Here is a 22213-nt window from a genome sequence, read left to right on the forward strand (position 1 = left end):
ACAAGTGAATCAGTAGTTTTGTGCAGGACAGTGATTTAGTAAGTTATTTAGAAAAATTTAAAATTTTACATGGCATTGACCAAGCAATGACATCTCAAGGGACTTTTGCCAAAATGAACTTTATGTAAAGATGTAGTTATATAAATATCTTTAATAACTCTGTATTTAAGGAATTAAGATCAAATCAAATGTTTAACATAAGATTTTGGAAAAAAGAAACGATATGATGAAAAATTTGGCATTAAAAGTACAAGTGTAAGAAAATCAATTATGTACAACTTAAAATGATTTTATAAGTTTTGAAAATACTAATATGATCCTATATTTATATAAAATATGATATCTATGTGCATATAAAACAGTTTAGAAGGCTATGTATTAGATGCCAACAGCAGTTAACAATGTTTTTTATGTATAATTCTTAGTTTTTGTAATAATGGGTCTCTTGGCAAAAGTTAGGTAAGGTGTTTTAATATTGAAATTAATTTCAGCTTCCCACTTGAATATCAGTCTACAAACTATGGTATGTAATCTTTGAATTAATACAGACTGTCTAAAATATGAAATGGAAAAATTAAGAGACTCCTTAGTCTCTTCTTGAGAGAAGGTGTTAAGATATTTTTATATCTTATATTACCCTTTAAATAAGATAGTGTCTCTCAGTTGTCTTTTAGAAATAAAGCTTACTTTTTATAGTAGAGAGTAACATAAAAGTTTTATAATATATCTTATTAATAATAGGTCCAGTTATAGAATACTAAATGATATAAATAAATTTTAATAAAATTTGTTATCCTTATAGTCTAAATTTACCATACAACTTTAGTTTGGAGAATATCAGCTTGATAAAATGTTCTCTTAAATTTTGTTTTTTAAAGACTTTTATATTTAAGAAACAGCAATACAATTGATATATAAAAATTAATAATTATCATAATTATATTGATATTTTAAAATCAATTAAATTTAGCTTTTAAAGAGAAGTTCAAAACTTGGAACTCAAGGTGGTATTTGAAAATATTTATTATTAAATAAAAAATGTATGAATCTTAATCTCTTAAAATTAGTCCTTTTTTAAATAATAAAATTTACTAGGCATAAGTAATTATTCTGTTGGAATGAGAGTAGATTAATGTTTTAAGAAGTTCTTATAATACCAATGTACAGGTTAAAATTTTAGTCTATATTAGCACATTAATATTTGTTTTCAGAGAAAAGTCTCAAATATTTTTAATTGATTTTTCCATATATTTATAACCAGTTAATTACATACAAACTTGTTCTCTATTTAATCAAATCTTCTATATTACTTATTTAGACCTTCTGTATATAATTTTTTTCCATCATTAAAGCCTTAAATACATAAAGACCTTTTTACCCAGAGTTGTTTTCTTTCTTCTTTCTAGGAATCTCCATTTTTTCTTTCTTCTCTGTAGGGGAATTTCTTTTTTCCCATCTAGAATTCTTTCTGGTTACATTTTGGAACAATCCTGTAGATCTTTTAATCTAGATAAATTATTGTATTTTAATAAGAAGAAATATTTCAATGGAAATGTAGTCAAAGTTTTTGGACACTTTTGCATATAGAATTATATTTGTTTACCATTTTATAAAAGCATAAGCAGTATTTAAAAGTTAAAATACTTGACATGGGCATCATAACTTTATAAGTCAGTAAGTATCTCCTAAAATAGGTATTTATAAACTATAATGATATCAATATAAAATAAACAAAAAATTCTAAAAACTAAAAAAAAAATAATAAATAAAATAGGTATTCATATAATGAATTACATTTACCTTGAATTTAATATTTCTTAGCTTTGACTATAGAAGGACGAGCATCAGGTAAATGTATATAAAAATATGAGTTATGTATTTACTGTTGAAGGAAAACTGTGAGAAGGAAATAGACACATACACTAATTATTCTATGAATTAAATATTATATAGATTATTTAACCAGCTGGAAAAATGTGTATTAAGAATGAAGACACAGTTTACTTTTATTTAATTACCCAGTGTGAATTAAATCTTATTAAATCACACGATTTAAAAGTATTTAGATCCATTTTTATTTTACTTTAAATATTATGAGTGCACTTTTTTATCCATGTAAAATTGACATTATGTAAAGTATTTAAAATAGAATTTTTATGCATATATTTAGAAATCAGAAGATTTAAAATATCTGACAACTATTAAAACATTGTAAAATAAGATATTTTAGATATTAAAGATGCCATCATTTTGTTTTTATAATTGTCAGATTAATTTCTAACAACCTCCTTAAAGAGAAAAACAATCAAGAAGCATAGTTTGAATTATTACTGTTAGAAAAAATTTTTGTAACTTCCTTAGTAGTGTGGCTGTAAAGAAAAGAGGAAGTTTCTTGGAGGAACCCATTAATGGAACCAGAGATAGTTTAGTCAGCTTTGAGAAAAACTCAAAACACAAGTCTGCTGTTAAAGACGCAGGAGTTTCTTGGTTTGGACCCTGCCTGTAAAGAAAATTTTTCCTTAGTGAGAATGTATTGTGCTACTGAGCGTTTGCCTGTGAGAGACAGCAATCCTAGGAGACACAGGTTCTGCAAAGCAAAACTGGAGGGCGTGGCCAGAAGGCCCACCACAGCAGTGTTGGGGGGAACCTAGAGGAAGCCCAGCAAAAGTGCAGGAGGTAGGGCTTTAGAAAACTCGGGCAGAAGGAATCCAGTCATGTTGTTGCTGCTTTGCGCCTAGAGCCATTTTCCCATGTTTTCCTTGTGACCTGAAATTCTGCCTTCAGTTCCGGGGTCCCCAGCCTTTGAGCTGTTTCACTTTGAGTATCTCCCAAGTTCGCCCATCTAAAGTTAGAATTCCAGCGGTTTTTGTTGGATTTTGCCAGGCCAGGAGCTATCTGAGCTATGACTGTATCCTTGGCCTTGGGCCCTGTGAGCTACCAATGCCGCACTGGCCACCAATGTTAAACTTGGCTCCTGTAGACCCAGGTGAGCCCTGGTGTCTCTGACCACCCTCAGACCCCTCTTGGTCGCTTGTGTTCTGTCTGCTCTGCCAGCTGCTGCCGTTTTTAGGCTCCCACAGTGTTCCTGAAGCTATTTGCTTTTAAGTCTTTCTAGGGAGCCTTTCTTTGGGTCTTGAGTCTTCATGCCCCTGTGGATAGATTTCTCCCCGTCTGTGGGTTGACATCTGGGCTCTTTTTGTTTCTTTTCCCCTTTGTTTTATTATCGTCTTTAGAACTGCAAAATAAATTTCTTTCTCTGAAGACAAAGAAGAGAGTTCTCCTTGCTTAACTTCCCACATTTTTTTAAATACACACCTTTCCTCTCTCCTCTTTCTCTCAATATACCAATCCACAGTATATTAATCCAAATATTCTATTCCACAATTTGCTAATCCATAAACGTACTTTTCCTGCGAGAGAGGGCCAAACACCCACTAGGTAACTTTCACTTATGCGTTGAGGATCCGGTTAGAGGCACCAGTTCTCACCTGTGTCCTGCATTGGTGGTGGAAATGGGGTTCCCCTCAATGGAATGGGTTGTCTGAGAAATAAAAGCTAGGAAAAATAGAACAATGAAAAAACCACAGGACACAGAAAATAATTTCAAAAGCCGGGGCTGGACAGGCTAGGTGATCATTCAGATCAAGCTTTTATACTAATGGCAAAATGGAGCCTGTGCTTGCTTTATTTGTATCAGAAAACATCAAAGGCTTTTCATAGAATGTTCTTCATCAAAAAAGGTTAATGGTGTGTTCCAGTTCCCAATGGATTATGCCCATCTCTTGAATTACTTTGAGGGATCTTCCTAGTAGAGCAGAGATAAAGGTCATGTGCATTGGGCATTCTATTGTTGTGGGAGAGCCATGGATAGTTCCTAATGACAAACATAAATCTCCCTGGCTAACATTAGGAGAGAAGATCTTCAAGTAATTCATGAGTGGCTTCCTGTAGATATGTGTGTGTGTATGTGTATGTGTGTGTGTGTGTGTGTGTGTGTGTGTGTGTTTACACACATACATACACCAGGAATTGAACCCAAGGTTGCTTAACCACTGAACCTCATCCCCAACCCTTTTTTAAAATTTTGAGACAGGGTGTCCTTGAGTTGCTTAGGGCCCCACTAAGTTGCTGAGATTGGCTTTAAACCTGCAATCTTTCTGCCTTAGCCTTCTGATTTCTGAGCTGCTGAGATTACTGGCATGCACCACTGCATGTGGCACAGTGAAATGAGAACTATCCCTACAGTTTAGAGACAAGTCTGTTCCCTCCAGAATGACACTACTTTAGGAGGACAGGATCTTTCCTATCCTCAGTCCCTTGCCCAATAGCATGATGCTGAAAGAGGTCACTCATATATTGGACCATTGGGATATCTGGGAAAACATGAATATCAAAGCAAAATTGTACATATATGGATGGTTGTTCACTAATACATGTGATGAGGCTTGTCGAAGAACAACTATTTTCCATTTCTTACCTGGAATGACATATATATGATGGGATCCAAGACTTAGTACAATAGCCAGAGCTTTGAGGAGTCCTCTTAACAATAGATTACCTGGAAAACAATAAACCCTAATGGAATGTTTCTATAAAATCTTATAACATCACTGTTAGTTTTTCCATATGAACTGATCAACAAAAGCAACAACAATTTCTTACCCAATTTCTTTCTTTAGGGTAAAAATCTCTGGAGTCTTTTGCTTCACATATTTTAAAAGTATAAATCAAAGACACACATGTCTGTACACATACTAACACTGCAATATAAATCCTTACCAAATTACTCCTTATTTTATTCAGAATTTAGTCATTACTGATTATGAACAAAGCACACATTCCATTTCCCCAAATATAGAAGGTTAGACTTTTAACAATGCACTTAAAGAAAGTTTTGCTTCATTCAATGGCCCGAGGGTACAGTCCTCAAACAGAATGGTTTACCTAACTAGGTTCAAATGTGAGTAAAGGAGACATGGCACATTTCAGTCATCAAATATCAACGATGTATTAAGTGTTTGACTTTGGTTTTGATGGTTGATATTTTCCAAGGACTAAGTCTCCCCCTCCCCTTTCTGCCTCACATCCAAGGATGATATGAAGTCCTGGATGCTTTCTCCTTTGGTGCAGGTGGGAAGCTGAAACTTTTGTGAGACAGTTATCAAACCTGCCACATTACTTTGTCACCACACAGTTCCAAGCCAGTCACTCCTCCCTGGACAGTTTAGCCAGCAATTGACCCATCTATATGTTTTTGGACTCAGAAGTCTGTCTTGCACTCATTGCAGAAAGCCTTGCAGATGAATACTATGTCTTTAACTGCCACTTGGTGCATGTTTGGTCTCATATGTCTCAATATCTGAATCGGTTTTGGGTCAGTTGTCCCATTTTCTGCTCTGTGGAATAGCCACAATAAATCACTCATAATTTCAGCTTCCTTTTCAATAAAATTGTCTCCTGCAGCTGCTTTGAAATGAAACAAATGTGTAACAGAGATGTAAGCATGTAATAGCTGGTCTATTTCATTACTCACTTTCCAGCTACACAAGCATGGGACTGCATTTTATAGTTGTTTTAACTAGGTTTAAGACTCAGGAAGGGTGACCAATATGCACCAGATGAAGAGAGTGAGAAATAAACTTTACAGTGAAGCCACAGAGATTTGTTTGTCTGTTAGAGCAGTTAAATTCCCTTATACACAAAGCCACAATGTCAATTGCGTTCTACATTTATCCAGGGGATTGTTTCACATATTCTCCCTTTATTGCATTGTTTAGACTGGTCTGTTATTGCTGACCTCCTTGTCATCTGAACAGGTAGTTTCTTTGCTGCTCTGCTAGGAGAAATTTCTTAAAAGCTTCCTACTAACAGCCACAGTGTGTGAAAGTGTGAATTTCCTTTCCATGTTCCTTGGTTGCAAACTTAGAAAGGTGTTCTTGTCACTTTGAGGTATAAGAAAACTTTTTTGGGTGCTCAAGTCTAACATCTAGTTGTGGTATGACTTACATAAAAGGTGATAACATAGGGTTTTATGTATATGAAATAATGCAGGCATTATCTATGAGACAGATGCAATAATATGTATAAAATATATGTTTGCACATACAGGGTTTTATCTGCTATAACTATATATATAAAACAACTGCTCCCCACTTGAGGAACCCTGGAATGTATTACTCCTCATTATTAATACTGTGATCATTTTATTTTTTTTCTTACTTAATTTCTACTGCAATAATAACTTAGAAACAAAATTTATTTGATAAGCTACTAGGATGGCTTTGATTAAATGGGATGTGGCTTTATTAAGCTGAAGTTGAAAGTAAATTGATAAGGATTTAATTTGAATTTCTTCCCTTGTGAACAGAGCTATAGCCCGTCTGAATTCAACACTTTAGCTACGAGTGTCTCAGGTGGAAGTGGGGATGCAGTGCTATGAACTGTCCCAGGGAGTTAATGAGGAAGCACTTTTAGGACAGTGATTTTTTTATCACCTCCTCTATAGCTGATATTTGCATCTGTAGCCTTTACCAGTATATCCATTTTTTTCTTTTAACTCTATTAACATTGTTATTATTTTATTTTCTTTTGTTTACAGGAAGCCCAGTGAAACTCAGCCAGGCTATAGGACTTAGATAAAAGTGGCTAGTGAATAATGGTGCTGTATCCTCTGACTCGAGAACCCGTACTTTTCCCCTTGGTCTTTCTGTCCTCTTGAAAGAAAAAGCACTTATTAAATGTTTTGCACCTGGCTTATGTGTGTCGTATACATGAGATGTGTCAATTTACTTAGAAATATACAAGTTTCTAACACTTTGTCCAGTACTCCTTTATTTGGTAAGGGGTGATACAATCAGCATGTAAACATGGGATTAAAAATGTCAGGCTCATACTCTTATTCATTTTCTTTAGGAAATAGATGATATAAGAAAGAGAGGATCCCTAATTCCTTGAAATGTTTGTCATATGTGGCTTACTCTCCGGTCTTGATTTTAAGCATTGTGTATTTCTATTTTAATTTTCAGAGAAATTATGAGCTCTAGAGCACAGGGGGAGTTCTGTGTTGTCTGTGGTAATAAGAGATAGAAGTGGTGTTCTGTGTGGGGTGAGCATCGCTGCAGGTGGAGTCACTCATTATTCCACCAAACAAGAATTGCCTGGGAACAGCGGTGGAGAGGACTAACGAGACAGTGGTTTTCATTTATGAGGACAATTAACACAATGGGTTTCCTTCAAGCCTATTGTGTTGATGAATTAATTAAATCCTCTGCCATAGACACCCCCTGTTGGGCAACATAATATGTTTAATTTGGAGCCTGTCTAGTCAGATGGCACTTTTCCATTTCTGCATTATAGTACTATTATTATAGGTGATCTCACATCTTCATGTAGAGAGACAATTGGATGAAAGCAGAAAGATTTCTGTTAATTAGAGGAAAGTAAGTACTCACTAATTTATTATCATCATACTCTAAAATCATTCCACCAACTTCTTCCTAACAGAAACTGTCATTGATATGAATGAGATAATAGAAGCAAGGAGTTCAGAAAGATTATGTAAAAAAATATGAATTTTAAAATCACTGATGTTGGGGACATGCTCAAATGTGTGATTTTGCATAATGTCCTTTATCTTCTGAAGCAGCATGGGAACTTCAATGGTACTATTATCTTTTATAGAGTAATGCCACCTGGGATCATGGCTGAGGAGGTAAGACAGGAAAAATGAATTTATAATGAGAATCTCACACAAAATAGGTCACAAATCAGGGATCATCCTTAAAGATGAAGGAGTCTGGAATAATAATGTTGCTAAAGCTTGTCACTACCCTCAGAATCCTACAGAGGACAGTCAGGTCACTTATAAATGATTGTGTTTAATCAGTTGTGAAATAAAACAGTGATTGTAGCCTACAGAAGAATAAATGCACATCTTCAGAGAAAACTAACGCTCAGGGTTAGCCATGCAGGAGCACATATATGTTGCCAAACCCTTGATATTACTAAATAAATCATAAATGCAAAACATTATGTGAAATATTCCAACTAAGGTAATCATGATGGAGTCATGATGAAACAAGAAAAGTAAATCTTTGGTTTCAAATTCCCAACTTCCATTTTATCACGTCTGATCAGGTTATTGCCCCAGATTTTTATAATTTCAAATAATGCAAATGTATGTTTTACCAATAATACACTCAGTAATTTCTGAGAAGCAGAAAAGTGAGAATTTTCTGAAGTTTACATAAAAAACTCACAAGCTGAAATCTGCATAAGGAAATAAGTTGCTTAGTTGATTGTTAAACCATGTATATTTCAGTGAACTGTTTTTTATTCCTATGTGTTTGAACATGTATAAATAATATTTCACTTGGAGTGGTTTAACCTTCATTCTATACGTAAATTTCTATGAAAATAAATTTTAAATATCAATGGTATCTTCTAACTATCTAATAATTTTTATGCAAAAAGTATATACTCCTGTGAAAATTATGAATTTTTGTGTTAGAATAGTTTTGAGTAAATTTCATTGATCTAATGTGATTAGTTTGTATAAAATATCACTATGATAATATGATGGCTTGTGATGGTTTTATATATGTGAATGAGCAATGTCAAGATTATCAGATATTTCTGTTAGTAAAGAATAATTCACCACATATGACTATAATCCCAGCAACTCAAGAGACTGACACAGGTGGACCATAAGTTCGAGGACAGCCTCAGCAATTTAGTGACATCTTACCTCAAAGAAAGAAAAAAAAAAGATAAAAAGAAACAAAGAAAGAGAGAGAAAGAGAGAGGCTGGGTTGTTAAAGGAAGAATTTCCCTAGATTCAATTTCCAGATAAATAAATAAATAAATAGATAAAGATTGAAAGTGTAGTTTCACATAATATATAATATAATATGTGAATTATAATATATAACTGATACAGTGGAACTTCACACATTTAGTGTACAGTGTAAGATATCCTTTGTTGTGTCTATATAAATATGTTGTGCTCTATGGGAGCTTTCATGGTAATGAATTGAGTATTGCTGTCTTGTGACAAGAGATCAAATATTTCTTTGGGAGCATATTCCTGAAAAAAAAAAAAAGTCTTATTCCATGATATTACAAGTCAAATTGACAAACCAATGAGTATCTTCTTAACCTTTGTTTAGTGGGTCACCTGCTAAAATCCATGAATATTAGTGAGTTGTGGTTCAGGAACTCAGGATCTGATTGTAGACCCAAGCTACACAGCCTTATATAGGGTTTTCTTGGGGGACACAGTCTTGAAAGATGAGAAGAATTTTAGCAAGTAAACAGAGCATCAAGGGGCTGGGCATGTAGCTCAGTGATAGAGTATTGCCTAGCATTTGGGGAGTTGTGGGTACAAACCCCATTACTGAAAAAAATACAGAAGGAGAAGAGGAAATGAGCATCAATATATCCAGCCTTTTTTCATTCCAAGATCCCATGGGATGAACATCAGACTCTTACTTAAATAGAGTGATAGATTTCTTTGAACATCATTTAAGCATTAATTTACATCATCATACTGAGTTTTCATTAAAAATAAACGACCAAATCACAAGGAGAGCTTTTTTGAGCATTTAATAATAGGCACATGCCAGTAAAGGCATTTGGATAACATTACATATTTTGCATTTTAGATAACATTATATATTTTGGTATTTTATAGTATACTGTGTATATTACTCTGGGTTTTTTCAAGGAAAAAAAACAATATAATATATTCATTTATATTAAGCAATTATTTTAAGAAATTGCCTCATGGCAAGTCCTAAATTTTTATTATGTTTTATCAGTGCATTATAGTTATACATAATAAGTATTAACTTTTTGAGGTGGACCAGCAGAATTAGTAAAAGTTGCTATGTCAGTCTTGACGCAGAATTTCCTCTCCAGGAACACTATCTTCACTCTTAAGTCCCTTTACTCAAGATCATGATGTTATCACGATATCTCCTTCATTGCAAGGTGTACAAAATAAGCTCACAACAATGTATGGACTGCTGCACTTATCAATAATTGGGTAATGTAGCTTGGTTATCTGGATTCCATAAAATTACTCATCATGGAATGTATTTGGGGCATAGATTATGGAGCCTCACTTCCTAGAACTGCACCTGAATCTAAAACCATGTGAAGTCAGACTTCTCAGGCCCTATAATTCTCAATTTTTATTAAAAATAAGGATGATAATAGGATATGCTATATCCTGAGAAAAGTTTTAAATGTAAATGTGGTAAGCCATGTGAAACAATTGGAGCAGTACCTGATGCAGAGGAAGCTCTGAGTAAATATTAGCAATTTTTATTATTACTGTAATAATAGACCTGGGTAGGAATAAATGCCAACAGAATTTCAGATGTGATATCTCATTTTTATATCCCTACATTTATGACCTTGGTAGGAAATATTAATGGTATGGGGAATAAAGCCCAACCAAAATAATAGGGCATAATGATAAATGGAGATTTAGTATATTATTTTAACCAAACATTATTCCCTTTGTTTTAAGAAATTTTCACATCAAGTTGTTTGTTTGTTGTCAGTAAGTTAGGTAATTAGCTATTGCAGTTCTGGAGCCTTTGGTTATAACCATGATTTATGATTCTCATGAGAACAATAGCCAAATTCCTGAAAACATCTGCACTTTAGCCATATGTTTATGCCTAGATACCAGATGTTAAACATGCCAGAATTTTTATTTATTTTAATTGTCTTAATACTTGTAATGAGCCAATTATAAACTGCAATTAACTAAAAGAATAAACCAAAAGAAAAGTAAAACAAACTTTTTTTGTAAAACTGAAAATATTCATCAGTCATAAGCAGTCCAAAATATACTTCAGAGTTTTTAGCATGATTTTTTATTAGAAGATGAGAGGTAAATGGAAATTCATCTGAACACAAAACTTTGTGTACAGTTAAAATAAATATCCTGTCCAAAGGAAATACCCTTTAAAACATCCCAGTAAATTATGTGAGAATTCATATCATAAAAATGAAAGCAGTTTGAAATGCATATTTACAAAACACATCTGACCACACAGTTTGTATTCCACTTATCACTGGATCCAAGTCTACTGATTCTTTTGCTATTGTTACTGTTGTTTGGTACTGGAGATTGAATACAGAGAGGCTTTACCACTGAGCTACATTACATTTCTTTTTGTTAATTTAAATTTTTGAGATAAGGTTTTGCTAAGTTGCTAAGGCTGGCCTCCCACTTCCAACCCTTCAGCCTTAGCCTCCTGAGTCACCAGGATTACAGTTGGGTGGCACTGTGCCCAGCTAAGTCTATTGATTCTAAAATTTTCGTTGAGGGTAAGAATCCATACAAAATGTATTGGTAATGTTTTATACTTTCTTCTCAGGTTAAGTGTTCTTTTGTTTGAAATATGAGAAATAGGCACCGAAATCATTACTTAGAAAGTAGAAAAACAGGAGCTACTAAAGGTAAACTTAGTAGATAAGGCCTGTTGGTTAGGTCTACATCACAGAAGAGAAAGAAACTCTCCACATCAAACAATTTTGTATGCCCCTAGACAATAACTATAAAAATATATTGTGACTTCCATCTATAGTTTCTGCATTAGGGAAATAATGACCTTAGTGTGACCCCCTGCTACCCTGGCAGCTTTAACAGTAATACAGGCATAGTCCACCTGTTATTCATTCTTTGTCTGCATTTTGGGTACCAACAAGTGTAAATGACATCACTCTTTTGAGATTCTATTTGGTATTCACAGAAGCACACCCACTCAAGCCATATGAATAAAACCTTTCTTCATCTTATCTCTCTGTGTGTGATTGCACACAGGTGTAGCTGCATGTGAACACAGCTTTTCCCCACAAATATCAGAGATCCAAGGACAGATTAAGTAGGATAAAGACAGAGTCAAAATTCTTCAAGGAAAAAGAAAACATCCAACTTTAAGAAACAAGTTCAAAAATTGCTTCTTCTGAAGCTTGACATAAAAGTTATAGACAGTATAGGTGCTTGCTAACACTTGTACGATCACTGTCTTCATAAAAATACAGAAGAACCCATTGCTGTAATAAATTTTACTTGAACATACCACCTTTTTGACATTTTATATGTTCCTTGAGTTTATTACTAGGTGGAAAGGAAGCAAACAATCAGATGTCTAGGAAATTTACTTTTTCTGTGGTTCTTCTAGTTGAATAAGTGAGTTAAAAAGTAATCTGAACATATATCTTCTGAATTTTAACAGACGTATTTGCACTTACAGAGATTTACAGAGAGAAATATGAAATTTATTTTGCATTGTTATTTTATATTTAAATGTATTAAAATATTATAACTGAAAATATAGATGCACACTTCTGAAATTGCTTTTATTGTTTTAATCAATCTATAAACTTGTATTTTTCTGGTGCATTGTACATTTCCTTTTAATCATTATTGAGCAAATTATAATTTCTAGCACTAATTCTATTTTTCTGTTGTTTATACAGTCACTCTAATGGCAGCTGAATTTAATATACTGTTTGTTTATGACAAGTATACATGTATATAGCAAATATATTTCTCATATACCACTTGTATATGACAAATATAGACCTCTGTGTAATAAAATGATGAAATCTTAATTTACTGCTGTATTAATGTATTACTATTAATATATAACTTAAATTATCATAGGTTAAAACTATTTAAAATATTAGGTTTTAGATGCTTGTAAGTTGACTGAAAATGAAAAAATTTTTGTGTATCGATAATAGAATAATAGAATATAGACACATGACATAATAAAATGTATGGTTCCCCACAGTGACATCTCTGAGGAAGTTTGGGAGAAATGATCTTCCTGTTTTTTTGTTTTGTTTTGTTTTTTGTTTTTTTTTTTTGTGTGTGTGTGTGTGTTAACATCTAGCAAGTCATGTGTCCCTTCTGAGGCTACACTTGGCATTGTCAGTAACTGTAAGTGGCCATTCCATGGCCAAGCTAAGGTATTGATATGAGAAATTATGTATTTTCTTTGGTCAGTTACCTAGAAATATTAAAATGCACATTTGTCTAAGGAAACAAGACATTTAGAGAGTCCAAACCATGTACTTTGGATAATGATGTCCATCACATCCCACTGCCCTTACTAATCCCCTGCTCCCTCCCTTTCCTTCCTATCCCACTTCTCTATCTAGAATTCATCTAATCTTCCCATGCTCCCCCTCATTATCACTTATGGGTCAGCCTCCTTATATCAGAGAAAACATTTGGCATTTGTTTTCTTGGGATTGGCTAACTTCACTTAGCATTATCTTCTCCAACTCCATCCATTTGCCTGCAAATGTCATGATTTTATTCTCTTTGAATGCTGAGTAAAATTCCATTGTGTATATATACCACTTTTTTTTATCCATTCATCCACTGAAGGTCATCTAGGTTGGCTCCACAGTTTAGCTATTGTGAATTGTGCTACTATAAACATTGATGTGACTGTGTCCCTGTAGTATGCTATTTTTAAGTCCTTTGTATATAGTCCCAGGAGAGGGATAGCTGGGTCAAATGGTGGTTCCATTCCCAGATTTCCAAGGAATCTCCATAGTGCTTTTCATATTGGTTGTACCAATTTGCAGTCCCACCAGCAATGTATGAGTATTCCTTTTCCCCCCACATCCTCTCCAACACTTATTGTTGTTTGTCTTCAGAATAGCTGCCATTATGACTGGAGTGAGATGATATCTTAGAGTCTTAGTTTTGATTTGCATTTTTCTGATTGCTAGAGATGATGAGCATTTTTTTCATATATTTGTTGATTGATTGCATATCCTCTTCTTAGAAGTCTCTGTTTAGGTCCTTGGCTCATTTATTGATTGGGTTATTTGTTTTTTTTTGCTGCTTAGCTTTTTGAGTTCTTTATAAATCACATATATATATGTGTGTGTGTGTGTGTGTGTGTGTGTGTGTGTGTATAATCTTTATATATAAACAGATATATGAAAAATTGTGGCATATATGTGTAATAAGAATCATAATGCAAAAAAGTACATGTATAAAGATGTGAACATACTCTATAGACAAAGATATGAATAATTGTATCTAAATGTGTAATAAGAATTGTAATGCATTCCACTGTCATGTATTTTAAAAAAATAAAATCAATAAAACTACAAAAAGAAAAAAAAAAGAGAGAGAGGCCAAACCAATGCTTTAAAAAGCCTGAACCCAAGCATTGACTATACATTGGTGTTTTGCCCAAAAACACAGATGTGGATACCCCAAGTCAAAACTGTTTTCTGTTTTTCTTAGGAAAAAGATATCTAACATATCAAAGTGTTTCACAAATTGAATCACCAGTTTGTATAATGGTGGAACTGTTTTAAAATGTCATGCTTAGAAAATGAAAATGTTGTTCTAGGAACCTGGGAATGTGGCCAATTTGGTGCACTGAAGATCTGGCCTTGTTTAAAGGCAACATTATGCACACTATGCTGTACTTTTACTCCAAGAAAGAGAAAGAAAGTGGCCGATCCTGTCTATCCCTAGTAGGTTCAGAGGTGTTAAACAATACACCTCTGTGTATTTTTAACAACAATTATGTGAAATGGCTTCTAGCCTCACAGTCTGGTTAGTGCAGGGTTGGTAAGTTGTGCCTACCAGAGCCTTGGCATGTCACATGTGAATGAGTTGTGCTATCTACATAACCCCAATCTTACTCTTTGGTTAACATTTTTACTTTCCAAATGTGAGCATGGATTAGGATATTCTTGTTTAGTGCCCTTAGACCTTACTGAGCACTAGAATAGGCACTTGTCACCTCTGGCTTTTGAGCATTTTAAATGCTATCAATGCTATTGGCAATCTAAAATTTTAATTTTGAAAATTTAAGCAATTTATATTTAAATTTTATATTAATTTAAATTATCACAAAATTTTTAGGTAATTTTGAAACAACTTGTACATATGGATGTAACTTTTAGATAGCCAATCATTTTTTTTCTCTAAGCAGCAATTAAGTATTTGTGATCCAAATGTAATATCTACAGCAAAATGTACACTTTAAAGATTTCATATGAAAAAAAGAACATAAAATATCTCATTAAGGTATTGTACTGATTGCACACTGAAATAAAATTTTGGATATATTTATCTAAATAAAATATATATACTATTAAGATCTTTGTTATCTATTCCTTTGTACTCTTTAAGTTACTCTTCAGTTTAAGTTATGTGGTTCAAAATATATTCCAATTGGAGAGTGTTGTCCTCATCCATTGTTGATAATCCTGTCCCTACAGCCCCATTAGAAAGGTACATATAGTATAACTACCTTTCTCAAAATTTATTCTGATGACAAACTATTTTACCTAGTAATCTGAAGACCTAAAGAGTCAAATTGCATGAACTGAAATGCTGATTCTATTTATCTTTATGTGCAATTCTATTCTGGATTTTGCAATGTTTCCAAAGCTAGCAAATAAAAATACAGATAAAAAGTTCAATTGGAATTTCAGATAAATTTTTTAGAATAATTGTGTTACATATAACATACACATTATATATATATGTATATATGTGTGTGTATATATTATATATATATATATATATATATGTGTGTGTGTGTGTGTGTGTGTGTGTGTGTGTGTATAATGAAATATTTTAACACAAATATTTGGGACATATTTATTTTAAAAATGTTTACCTGAAACTCAAATATAACTAGGAGCCTTCTGTATTTTCTGACATCCATGGAAATTGAGTATGTTTCAGTGTAGGAAAATGACATAATTTTCAGTAAATGACACAATTTTCAATTAGTGAAAATTAGATGCAATTGTGGGGAAAAAATTCTTGGTCAATATTCCAAACCATACACAGAAATTAGTCCCTGAATGGATTGCTGAGCTCAGTATGAAAGATAAATATTAAAAGTTTTATTTGAGGTGTGGAGAAGTAGCTCATTGATAAAACACTTGTCTAGTCTGGGCAAGGTCCTGTAATTGGTTCCTATACCATCAAAATTAAAATTTAGTTGATAAAATAGCAGATTATCTTCATCTCTTTATAATAGACAACAATTTGTTAATTTTGTTAATAAAGCATTAGTAATTAAAGGAAAAGATGAATCAATTTGATTTTAATAACAGAATTTCTATTTTTGAAAGTGAAAAACAATCTTATAGACTACAAGGAAAAATTAGAAAACATAAAATTAGTATAAAAGATAAGTAAAATCATCAAGAACTTTGAACAGCCCTTACATGTTTTGTAAATAGACAATAAACACATAAAAAATGCTGAACATCATATGTTGTTAGGGGGATGAAATTAAAACTGCAAAAGGAGGGAGGATAGCAAAAGGAAAGGCAGTGGAATGAATCAGACATAACTTTTATATGTTCAAATATGAATAAATCACAAGTTAAAACTCCACATGATGTGCCACCACAAGAATGGGATCCTAATTAGAATAAGTTACACTCCATGTGTATTTAATATGTCAAATTTAATATATCTACTGTCATGGATATCTAAAAAGAACAAATTTTAAAAAAACTGCAATGTTACTACACTGTATATATATAGTCTTCTGGAAGAGGTGAGTGACCATTGAAATAGAAGTAGTACACCATCACCATTGTGCTTTGGGAATCTTACTTTGCTAATAAAATAGAATGGAGTGAGGGAAACTGGAGCTAAGGAGGAGTATAGAGTGAAAGTTGTTCTAATAACCCAGATGATTTTTTAAAAGAGGCACTAATTAGGGAAAGACAGATTTTCACAATATTTTGAAGCAAGACTAAATAACATGTAATACCTGATTATAGTGAGCTATATCCATATGTCATCATCGTGTGTGGATTGGTAAAATGATTGATTTCAAATTAGTGAAGTAGATCCTCATTCTGTTCAGGATAGATTCAATGTATCATTGTAAAAAGGGATTTAAAGAGTAGGTATCAAACTTAAGGAATCTCCCCATTTTTAGGACTGGAAAGAGATATCTAAGTTCTTCCCACTTAAACATTTAGCTTCGGAAAAGAGATTTAAAAAAATACAAAAGGAGTACACATTTCTATGATTTCAAAAATTTAAACTAGAGAAGTTTAAAATAGTTTGTCTATGGCATTAACTGACATTACAAAATACTGGCATAGACTAAATATCATATATGTAATGTGATCTCCTGAAAGTCCATTCAACAACACTGAGACACAAAGAAGTTGACTTGATTGCTGCTCATGGTCACACAGTCAATTCATGATAGAGTAAAAACTATAAATTAGGCCTCTTCTTTCTTTATCTGAAATCCTGCTTATTTACTGTATTGTTTCTGCACAGAACCTTGCCTGTACAATGGTCTGAAAATGGAGTAATTCCCTTTTCCTATCTAGCTATGCAGTATGGAGGTTTGATTCAGTCTGTATACGGGTAGGGCTCTGAACTCCTCCTAATTGACATCTTTGAAACTGAAAACATAACAATTTTGATGATTAATCAGAAAATAGCAAATATTTGCTATCACACTATTACCCCAAAGAATAAGAAGTAGTAATACAAGTAAAGTTGAATTTTAGCACATTATTTTAGCTCACTTTGTGGAAGGTCTGTGGAAAGAAGATTTTCTAATTTCCAAGATGGAGGAAAAAGGAGTATCTAAGAACTTTGGCAAATGTTTATACTTACTTTGTTGTAATGAAATTTCTTTGAATTGTTGTAATTTGCTATTTTTATTTAAGTTACAATTACTGGCTGAATGCCATCTGGTTTTTGGAGCAGAGCTTTTGAAAGTACACATTTAACATATCTAATTTTATTTTTTTTAAATCCTTTACCCACTTAGATGACTTTTCCTTTTCTGATATTTGTCTTAAAGAATTTTTTAAACCTTTTATCTAATTTTTATTATTTTTTTAATAGAGAGAGAGAGACAGAGACAGAGACAGAGAGAGAATTTTAATATTTATTTTTTAGTTTTTGACAGACACAACATCTTTGTTTGTATGTGGTGCTGAGGATTGAACCCGGGCCGCATGCATGCCAGGGGAGCATGCTACCGCTTGAGCCACATCCCCAACCCTCTAATTTTTATTCTGGCTTTGTTTTCTAGGTGTAGTAAAACCAAAATTTTGTATACAAAGATCTAATAAGCATGATTGTGAATTTCAAGTACATTTTACCTTAACAGCAGCAGAAATATGAACAAATAATTCAAGTACAAGGTAGCAAATGCCATAGGGAATTTTGTAGAAGGTGTTCTGAAAACAGAGGTGAAGAACGTCATTTATCTACACAGTTGAAGTGGTATTTGCACTAGATACGATGAAGAGTAAAGAATAATAGAGGATTGGTAAGAGCATAATGGTATGAGTGTATGTACTAGATTGAAGAAAAATGAAGCATTGAAATCTAATCCTGAATAGGCGAGAGCATGAGGACTGAGAATGCAGTGCAGGGGAGACTTGAACTTCAAGGTCTAAATAACCTTGTCCTTCATGCTTTCTTGCCACTGATTTTGTCAGTGAAAAGGAGCCATTAGTGACATTAAAGAAGATATTTTTGCTGAAAACTACTATATTTGCTGAATGTAAGAGCACTACAAGGCATATTGTTGAATGTATTAAAGGTTTGGAGGATTTGTACTTTGAACAAATGCATGGAATAATCCCTAGATTTCTACTTTGATTTATTCTTTGCAGACATATTTGAGAAAAATGATGATTGTAGGTTTAAAATTAGTTAATTGTGTTTTTGGTTTCACTGTAATACACATCACTCAAAATATATTAATTTACTATTGTGCAATATGAAAAAATGGGTTACATTAGTTAATTTTACAAATATAAAAAACTTTCTCTCACAGATATTATTTCCAATAAGAGAGTATATTATTCTCACATGCTTCATAATAGAATGTACCTCTCTAGTGCCTGAGATCCGAAACTCTAATTAAAAAATAAAAAAATATTGTATTAATAAAATAATAAATGGAATTGACTTTGGACTCAGCCTGAATCAAACAGAATTGCTTATATTAATCAGAAGTATCGATCCTTTTCATAATAACATAAAATTTTTAAAATGTTTGTACTGATCATAATTATATTGGGATAGAAAACCAAGACCATATACCTCTGTTCATACTACAGGGATCGATGAGAAATATGTCATTAAAATGAAGAGTTTTTTTGTCATTAATGAATTGCTTAGATGCACTTACGTTACTTATTTCTTAATAAATCTTCCGTGAAAAATCAGCCAAATACATCTTTTTTTTTCTGAAAAATTTTAATTAGAACCAATTGCTTCAGTCCTTAGAATTTTTTGCCTATTCATTATTTGCAAGGATTTTAGTGGATAATTTTCAAAGTATTGGAAGAGAAATCTAAAACTGAAATGTTCATAGACAACTCAAGTTTATCAGAATAAAACAAGTTGTTTTCACTCTCTCTTGTTCTTTTAACTACATATTGTTTACAATAAAGGGTCTTAGCAATTCCAAGTGGTGCTAACCAAGCTTAAAACCCTGGTAATTAGCTATAATTAGCTTTGCAGCAGAAATAAATAAGCTACCATAGTATAGTAATGGTCTACATGTGAATTGTTTTTAAGAGTTGATGGACCTTTTCCTGCATATATATTAAGATATTTACAAAATTACTATATGTGAAGAAGATAGTTATATGCACTCATTTTTCATATTTTCCTTTTATTTAAATACATCCCTTAGAATTCAGCGTTAAGTAAAATCAAAATTTGAAGAGGTGGCAACTATGTAATTATTTAAATTATAGAAGATATATTATATTAAATATGATATATGATTGATTATTATTTGATTTTAGACTATCATGAAGATCAACCAATATTTACAGACAAAGGATCTCATGAAGTAAAATTTTCATGATTTCAATAGTCTTTTCTTTTGAATACTTACTAACCAAATTAGTTTGATATTTGTGTACAAACACTTAGAATTAAATGTAAGTGTTCTGAATCTTTTCTTAAAGGCATGGTATTTTCAAAGTAGGATAATGTGAGCAGGGATGAACAAATAGCAAGCACCATAATGTAGATATTTACATGGATATAAACCATTTAGCAGAGCAGAGTAACTCGGGATTCTGAAATGACATGAAATGCAGCAAATAATAATGAGGTGACCAAGGCAGATTTTATTAATAATCTGAGAGTTTAAATGATTATTTTTCAGAGTAAATATTGTAAATGCAGTACAAAACTATCATTTGAACACAAACTGAATCAGAGTGAATGGCTTATATTAATCTGAATATTAATTATAGTAAGATTACATATTAGGTCATCATATGGTCTAGTTTGCCCAGGAATATTCCAATTTACACTTTTATTTTTATGGCTCAGCATTACAGTATACAGTTTATTGAAGGAACAAAGCCATCTATGTCTAAGGATGTTATATAGGCAGTGAAAGAGCTCTTATATCTATTGAATTGCCAGGGGCCAAACTCCTACAAAGATTTGTAACAAAATTAGGTCCTCCTTGATTTTTCTTATTTCTCTTAACTACTTCCAAACATCTCCTGTTTTCAGTATTCTCTTACCATACCTTTTCCAAAGTTGTAGACATATAAATAAATTCCAATTTCTTCATAAAGGTATATTTTAATGTTTGACATATTTTGTTTTAAGATGGACTTGCTATTATCTTGCACCTTTTCCTTGTCTTCTGTATCAATGATACTAACACTATTTTGAATGAGCTCTTGTCACATAATTTATACTTACTCTCTTCATCAATCTCCTTAAAGTTGATCAGTACTTTCCAACTGCTTCTTAGTCTTTTTTTTCTTTTTACCATCAGTACAATTAAAATGAATGCAATTACTATATTAATCTCACCATTCTTAATATGAAACGTATCTTTTACTGGGTGCAATGATTCATTCCTGTAATCCTGGTGACTTGAGAGGCTGAGGCAGGAAGATAGCAAGTTTAACTCCAACTTGAGCAACCTAGTGGTACCTTGTTTCAAAATTTTAAAAAAGGATTGGGAATGCAGCTAAGTGGTAAAGTGCCTCGGGGTTCAATTCCCACTATGACATCCCCCCCAACACACACACAAATGTCTTCTATGAAATTTTCATATAATTCTTTTCTGGATCACTTAGTTTAGAAAATCTAGAGAAATTAGATTTCCATTTCATTACTTCATCTTACATCAAATAGATGAGCCCTGTTGATATATTTTCTCAGTATCACTTGAAATCACTATTTTTGTTTTAGGTCATCATTATCAACAGATGATTGTTTCATTATGATTGTTTTCATATAATTTTGATTACTTAAATATTTTCTGCTGCAAACTATATTTCCTCAGGTTTGTCTTTAAAGCAACCCTAGAATTTGTACATTAATTTACATTATATTCTTATATTTGGACAACGTAATGTTTTTTTTTTTTTTTTAAATAGAAAAGCATAAGCTCAAGCTTTCTTCCAAACTTATTTTCAGGTAACTCTAAATTATTATACAATGTTACATTAATTAGAGGAATTATTGGGATAAAAATAGACTATATTTTAGAGAGATATTATCTGTCTTCCACTTTTTACCTAGAATTTATCATGAAAATATTTTCAAATAATTTCAGTCCTATAGCTAGTTTTCAATAGGATGACATTTTATATCAATTGAATGTCAAGGATGAAAGTGAGAGCAGAATTTCAATTACATAGGTTTCTATCAATTATTATATAATTTCCTAATATTTGGAATGATATTAAGAAAATACAAGTCTAAAAATACTCTTGCTAAAAAGCACAAATCTGGCTTTTCTTTTTCCTAGAGCAACTACAGATAACATGACACTATCATCTTTCTTCCATAATAATATGTCTGTGAGAACAGACAGGAAGTGCAATCCTATTAATGCAGGATATCAAAGAAGAGATATAGAAACTTTAGTATATTGACATATAAATTGTGATACATTTTTAGAAGAAAAAGTAGTTTTGCATTCATTTTATATCTATTAAAACGTACTTATTAAAGCAAAAAGAGGGAATTGGAAAGGGGTATATATCCCCCAAAGATAAACTTAAAATAACGCTTTTTACTCTAAACTTTTTAAATTTGGATTCATCAGGACTTAGTGCTGCGGAAAGGCATATGTATCCAAAATATGTGCATAAGCCTAAAGTTCTTTGGAAAGATATTCTAACAGGACAATGGAAAGGTCCTGACCCA

The sequence above is a fragment of the Callospermophilus lateralis genome, chromosome 5 (assembly GCF_048772815.1).
Source record: "Callospermophilus lateralis isolate mCalLat2 chromosome 5, mCalLat2.hap1, whole genome shotgun sequence".
NCBI classification, from domain to species: domain Eukaryota; kingdom Metazoa; phylum Chordata; class Mammalia; order Rodentia; family Sciuridae; genus Callospermophilus; species Callospermophilus lateralis.